This window comes from Chanos chanos, chromosome 13 (genome assembly GCF_902362185.1).
Source record: "Chanos chanos chromosome 13, fChaCha1.1, whole genome shotgun sequence".
Lineage (NCBI taxonomy): Eukaryota > Metazoa > Chordata > Actinopteri > Gonorynchiformes > Chanidae > Chanos > Chanos chanos.
The window spans coordinates 7,459,086-7,465,952 of NC_044507.1; the positions used below are offsets into that span (position 1 = coordinate 7,459,086).

At 43.2% G+C, this 6,867-nt stretch overlaps 1 pseudogene; it reads right to left on the minus strand.

The window, feature by feature from the left end:
- Nucleotides 1–2,756: 2,756 nt before the first annotated feature.
- On the minus strand, nucleotides 2,757–4,450 carry LOC115826703 (uncharacterized; annotated as a pseudogene).
- Between the last annotated feature and the right edge of the window lie 2,417 nt (nucleotides 4,451–6,867).

Consider the following 6,867-nt stretch of genomic DNA (forward strand, 5'->3'; position numbering starts at 1 on the left):
TGTACTGCGAGACTGAGTTGTTCACAGTACTGCATCAGGCTGTCAGAAGTTAGATGTACGTCAGCTTTGCGCAGATCCATTGTTCCGGGTAGGGGCATGGGCCGGCCTGTGATGATTTCAAAAGGGCTTAGTCCAGTTTCCTTGTTGTGCGTTGCTCGGATGCTGCAGAGCACAATGGGTAGAGCCTCGGGCCAACGAATTCCTTCCTGATGGAATTTGGACAGACGTTCTTTGATGACACGATTCATCCTCTCTGTTTGGCCTGAAGCTTGTGGTCTGTAAGGACAATGTAGTGACCGTTTTATGTTTACCATACGACACACTTCTTTACAGACTGTGGATGTGAAATGTGTTCCTTGGTCTGAGTCTATGCATTCTGGCAAGCCCCACCGGGGAATGATGTCCTTCACCAATGTTTTGGCGGTGTGGGCTGCTGTTCCATGTTTGGTTGGGAAAGCTTCCACCCATCTGGAGAATTTATCTACTATGACAAGCACATCCTGAAACCTCCCACACTTGGGCAGAGTTATGTAGTCCATCTGAAGATGATGGAATGGACCAGGTGGGGCTGGTGTTCCCCCAGCAGGGCTCTTAATTCTGGTTCCAGGATTGTTCTTCTGACATGTGATGCAGCTTCTTATCACATGTCGCGCTTGTGTTCGGAAGTTGGTGTTCCACCATACTCGACTGAATCTGTGGATCATTTTATCCTCACCTACATGACCCAGCAAGTGAATCTGCGTTGCCAAATAGGGCAGAAGGCATTCAGGGGCCACGGTTCGTGTACCGTATCGCCAAATGTTATCATGTTGCAGTTTTGCTCCATTTTTCATCCATGTCCAAATTTCATCTTTGGATGCTTCACTTTGCATTTGTTTGATGACAGAGATTGATTGTCTGTCTATCTTTTTCCAGTGGTCTCCGTGCCGCTGTGTGTGCTCCCCCCTCCTTTGCGGCTTGTTTAGCAGCAGCGTCTGCTAGGGCATTCCCTTTGGCTTCATTTGTTGCATCTCTTGTGTGTGCTTTTACCTTAAGGACAGTGACTTCTTTTGGTAGCCGAAGACTTTCTAGTAATTCCTTTACCAGTTCTCCATTCTTTACTGGTGTACCAGCTGCTGTCATGAACCCTCTTTGTCTCCACAGTTGTCAAATCATGAACAACTCCAAACCCATATCTTGAGTCTGTATAGATATTTGCAGTTTTGTCTTTAGCTAGTTTGCATGCTTCAATCAGGCCCTTGAGTTCTGCTTGTTGGGCTGATGTACCTGGGGACATTGATCCTTTAGCCAAAACTTCTGTGTCTGATGTCACAGTTTGTTCATTCACAAACAAAGTGAAAGGTCTTCCTGTGTCGGGTACTCCTAAGGCAGGTCTTCCTGTGTCGGGTACTCCTAAGGCAGGTGCTTCACTTAAAGTCTTTTTCAGCTTCTGAAATGCTGTCTGGGCTTCCTCACTAAAGGAAATCTCTTCTTTGGGATGTGGATTTCCCTTTAGGAGGTCGTATAGGGGTTGCGCAATTTCGGTGTATGAGTCTACCCAGGATCTGTTGTAGTTGCAGAGTCCCAAGAATTCTCAATTCACGGATGGTTGTGGGTTCAGGTGTTTCTCTGATTGCCTTAGTTCGGTCCTGTGTTATGGTCCTTTCACCCTTAGATATCTTCTGTCCCAAATAGATGACATCCTTCTGCATGATCTGGGCCTTTTCCAAGCTAGCTTTGTGGCCCTTGGAGCACAAGTGGTCTAGCAGGGCTTTGACATCCTTCTCGTTCCTGTTCAGTTTCTGAGGCAATCAGTACATCGTCCACATATTGTATGATCTCTGATGTCTCATGTGGCATGTCTGGAGATGTCAAGTGCGTTCTGAGAGCTTGATGGTAAACAGTGGGGCTGTTGTGGAATCCTTGTGGCAAACGTGTCCATTGATACTGTTGCCCAGCAACAGTGAAAGCCAGCAAGGGCTGAGACTCAACTGCTAGAGGCACTGACCAAAAACCATTGGCCATGTCTATGACAGTGAACCATTCATGTTCAGGTTTCAAATTGTTAAAAATGGTTGCAGGATTAGCCACCAGAGGTGTCAACTTGTCTATACACTTGTTGGCTTCTCTATAATCCACTGTCAGGCGCCACGTGCCATTAGCTTTCTTCACCGGCCAGACTGGGCTGTTGGATGCACTCTGGGTTTTGACAAGAATGCCACGTTTCTCCAGCTGTTGGACAATGGGCACAATTCCCTGAATGGATTCTTTGCTGATGGGATATTGTTTAGTGCTTGGTGGTGCTTTTCCAGTGAAGGATACAGGAGGCATCTGTAACAGTCCACAGTCATCCTTATCCTCTGACCATATGAGATGATGCTGCATGTCTGTCTTTTCGAGCCTCCTCAGATTCCACGTCACCTTACCATCCTCAAAGGTTAGTAATGAATTGATTTTCAACAGTACATCCAGTCCTAATAAAGGTTGTGTAGTTTTTCCTACCCAAACTTCAGTTGTTACCTTGTGAGGTCCAATGCGCAGAGTGATGGGTTCTGATTTCCTCAGGGTGATGTTGTCACCCCCAGCTCCACTAGCTGTTATGTTTTCTTGGCTTAAGGAGAATGTCATTTTTCTGGCAAATGTTGTGGGTATAACAGTCAGTTCGGCTCCAGTATCCAGTAAGAAATCAATATCTTGATTGTTTATTTTTGCACACACATAGAGTCCGTCGGCCTTTTGATGTACTACCGCTAGCAGGTGCTGCAGAGAGGGGAGCTCTAGTTTTCCTGCGGCTCAACAGCATTGAGAAGAGTTCGTTTTTGTTCCTCAGTTAGCTGTTGGAACTTTCTGTCTAAATCATTATCATTTTCGTTTTGGTCTCTGAGCCTTATTCTGCATTCTTTACTCCAATGTCCTTGCTTGTGGCAGTAATAACAATGTCCACCTCTTGTTTTGTTCAGGTCATGTCTCCTGCCCTTCAAATCTTTGTGTTCAGGTCCAGTTTTTTTGTACCTTAGAGTGTTAGATTGCAAGGCTCTGAGTTTTGCATCCTGTGTCCTCTCAATTCGTGCTGACCAGTCTACAACTTGATTGAAAGCTGTCCCAACACCATCCCAGTCATCATAACGGACTTTAAGGGCTTTGGATATCTCTGGTTTTAGCCATTCATGAATGACGTTTTCAAGGGCATGCCATTGTCCTTGCTCAGATCATCACCGTCGTTTAAGCCAGCATGTTCCAGCCAAATCTGTGTGAAGCGTTCTTCATACTCTGCAACACTTTCCCCCGCTTTTTGCATGCATGCAGTAATTTTTGCCCAGTTGATTTCTGCAGGTTTCAGTTCATATACAAAGGTTCGTACAGCTTCCCATCCTGCATCAATATTATCTTGTGACTCGCCCACCATTGTCTCTACACTTTCAGTGAGCTTCTTTTGATCGCTGTCTCTTAAGTTCAAATTCAGGATCATAGCAGCGTCTAGTGGGTGTAGAGTGTAAATTTTTCGTAAGCGTTCAAGAACTTGCCATGACTTGCGTGGTTGTTTATATGCATCTGGTAAATCCTTGGACCACTTATCAATTTGTTCCGGTGTGGCTGGTTGATGAGTCTTACATGGGCTGTATCTTTTGACCTTCTTTGTCACAGTGCGAGTCCGTCTCTGGCCGTCCTCCTCAAACTCCTCTTCACTTTGAACTTCCACTTCAGTTCTCCGGGGTTTGATTACTACAGGAGCAAGCCTAACTTTTGCTGAATCAGTAGTCTTTGTCGTGGAGTCCTTTGTCACAGGTTCAGGAGCAGGTGTGTCCTTGCCGTCTGAGCCACCTGAGCTGCTGCTATTGACATATGGAAATTCCTTTAGCCACTGGCGGTGTTGCTGTTCTTCAATGGCTTTCAACTCCTTGAATGGGTAGAGCTGTTCTGGCTTCCCTTGCTTGGTGTCTCCTTCGTGTGTCTTGGGAGAGGCTGTTGATTTATCACAGTCTTTTGGTTGTAGTTGGATTGAGATTAACTTTAGCCATTTTTGACTTTCAGCTAAAAGTTTATCTTCTCTATTACAAAAGGAGAAGAAAGAAAAAGAGAATGATTTGACCTTTGCTTTTTCTGCAACGATTTCACATTTCAGTCTTTGGATTTCACAGTTATGCAGATGTTGTCTAATTTGCTTGCACAAAATAACAGACCATCCGTCTCGTCTGCTGCTTGCAGACATCCGCTGTGTCTTTCCCCAGGCCTTTTTCATGTCAGGTAAGGTCCAGAGTCTGTCCTCGGAAGGTTTAATGTTGTATTTCCGTTGGATGTCGTCATCGCATTTCCTTAGTCCAAGCCATTTTTCCATATATGAATTTAGGCTGTCCATCATCTGAGCAATTGTTACGTCTGGAGGAGCTTTTCCGTGACGTTCTGTCATAGGTTTCAATGGCCCAGCCCCATGAACACAGATCTGCACAGCCAATGACAACTCAGCAGCCATAACAACAGATTTCCTCGGGTATAAGAGCAGACAGAGTGGGTGTTAGCGGTGGTGTTGAGGATGTCTGTTTAAGTGTGAATACACACAGCTATCTTGGTGCAAATGACTATACGCTCCAAAGAACACAGAGTTACCGACAGGAAACTGAAATTTATAATCCTTTTTTTTTTTTTTTTTAAAAACAAGAACAGACTATAGACAGTAGGTTTTTATCTTCACATGTACAGACTCGTCAAAAAGATGTAGTCTATTTTTCAAAATACAGTATAGCCTTACAACCAGGAATATTTGGAGATCTGCAAAGTGAAAACGGATACTCTTTCAAAATACCAAATAATTCTATGATGTGGACTCTTTTCGCTAATTCTCGCCCGTTAGAAAGTCGACTCTTTCCGGATCTTAGTAAGAAGGTTTATCATTTAACAATTTGCCTTTACTATAGGTTATGAATCTTTCCGAAACGCCGTCGGAAGGCTGTATACATTTTAACACGAAAACTAAACAAAAACAGACTACTTTCATTCCAAACTCAAGTTGGAAGGCTAGATTGCTTAATTTTAGCAACTTAAAACAAATACAAATTTTTTCAGTGTATAACCTTGAGGAAAAGTACAAATATTCAAGTACGCTTTTAGGCTACTGTTACAAATAACTCCGTTCTCGGAGTTTTTCACCGTCAGACTTCCACATCGCAACACAACCACAATAACTTACAATACCACTATAATGCACTCTTAACTCTCTCAAAGAGAACAATGATACAGTATTGAATTCTGTGTCGCTCACACCAACACCCTTTCCTAACCATAGAAAGGTGTCCAGCAACTAGTTGCAGCGTTTCTAATTTTACTTAGAACATTTCCTGACTTATAGTCGGAACACGAAGCTCACTTAACAACTTACAATACCAGTATAATGCGCTACTTCTTAACTCTCTCACAATCAAGAAAAGCACCAATTTTTAACTCTCTCACAGCGAAAAATAATCATACAGTATTGAATTCTGTTTCAGAGCTTACGACACCCTTTCCTAACCATAGGAACGTGTCTAGCAACCTAGTCACTTAGTCTCTCCATCGACCTCCGATTAGAAGTCTGATAACCGGCTCGACTGGAGATGACTAACACTATAGTACACACTCTGTCAGTCTCAGGTCTAATCGAAACATATTACTGTGACAGTAGCCAGGTCACAACTAAGTATTTACGGGGAGACGACGTGAACTGTCTATATAGGCTTTCCCTAGCCTAGACCTCGGTGCCTCGGCCTAACTTAATAGAGCCCTTACAAACAGTGTTTTACCGAAATTTCACTGTTAGTTACATGCACGTATATTTACTGGTCTATTTACTTATAAAACAGCTAAAATAGGTTCTTCAGGAGGGGTAGTACGTTTCTTACCAAGTTAAGATCTTCGAGATGATAACTGGCCCACCGACTCTTGTCTTGACGATCTCCGACTTGAAATTTCAACCGGAAAATGTCCGCGATTCTTCGTGCTGAATTATTCTTCGTTGTAGCTGTGTCGATGAGTTTTTCTCGTACCAAACCCTCCTGGCTGGCTCGCCAATTGTTGGATTTTCTTGTGATTTTACAAGTAAATGAACCGGAGCAAAAGCGCGCTTGAAGAAAAGCTTTATTTGGTGGTAGTGGAATCCGGCAGCGTGTCTGCCTGCAAAGCTTAACTCAGAGAACTGTTACCGTGATCGGCCTTTTATACCATGAAGCAAACAGACAACAGGTGTGCAACGTTGCTTGATGCAAATAAGAATCTAGGTGTTAATGCTAAATTCCCCTTTTGTCTGTGATGATTACCATTTGCCCACTACCAGTTGTATTTTGCCTTCCTACAGTAACGTGGCACCAAAGGTGTGAAGCGTTCTTTGTATCTATGGTAATAAGACCATCAGGTTAAACAGTTCTCCTATCATGAACCTTGTTTGTTCAGATGTCACTATAATCTTACACTGGCAACATTCAAAAAACTGTGCCTTTACAGAGGAGTATAACTTAACAGAAAGATTGAATTTGAAAAAAATGTTGTGTTCGTACCAATATTTCAATTGGTGGGGTGACTCTGTGGAATGGTCTTGATCAGAGCCATGTAGAAAGAGTTGAATCAATGGAAGTTCAAAATACTTGATCATCACATGATTCATGTAGAATTCAGATAGTTCCAGGAAGTTCTTGGTGGGCAATTTAAATGCGTAAATACAGGATGTGGGCATGGTTTACGTTAAATTGGGCAAATGTTTTATTTTCTAACCTAATATTCATTGGCAATGCAATTTTTGTGCCTTCAAAGCATGAAGGGACCCGTTTATTGTTGACCAGTGGCTGCTGGTGAGCTGAAAACATGGGAAGCACAACCCTTCCTTTAAATCTATCATGGAAGCCATTCCTCACTAAAAGGCAT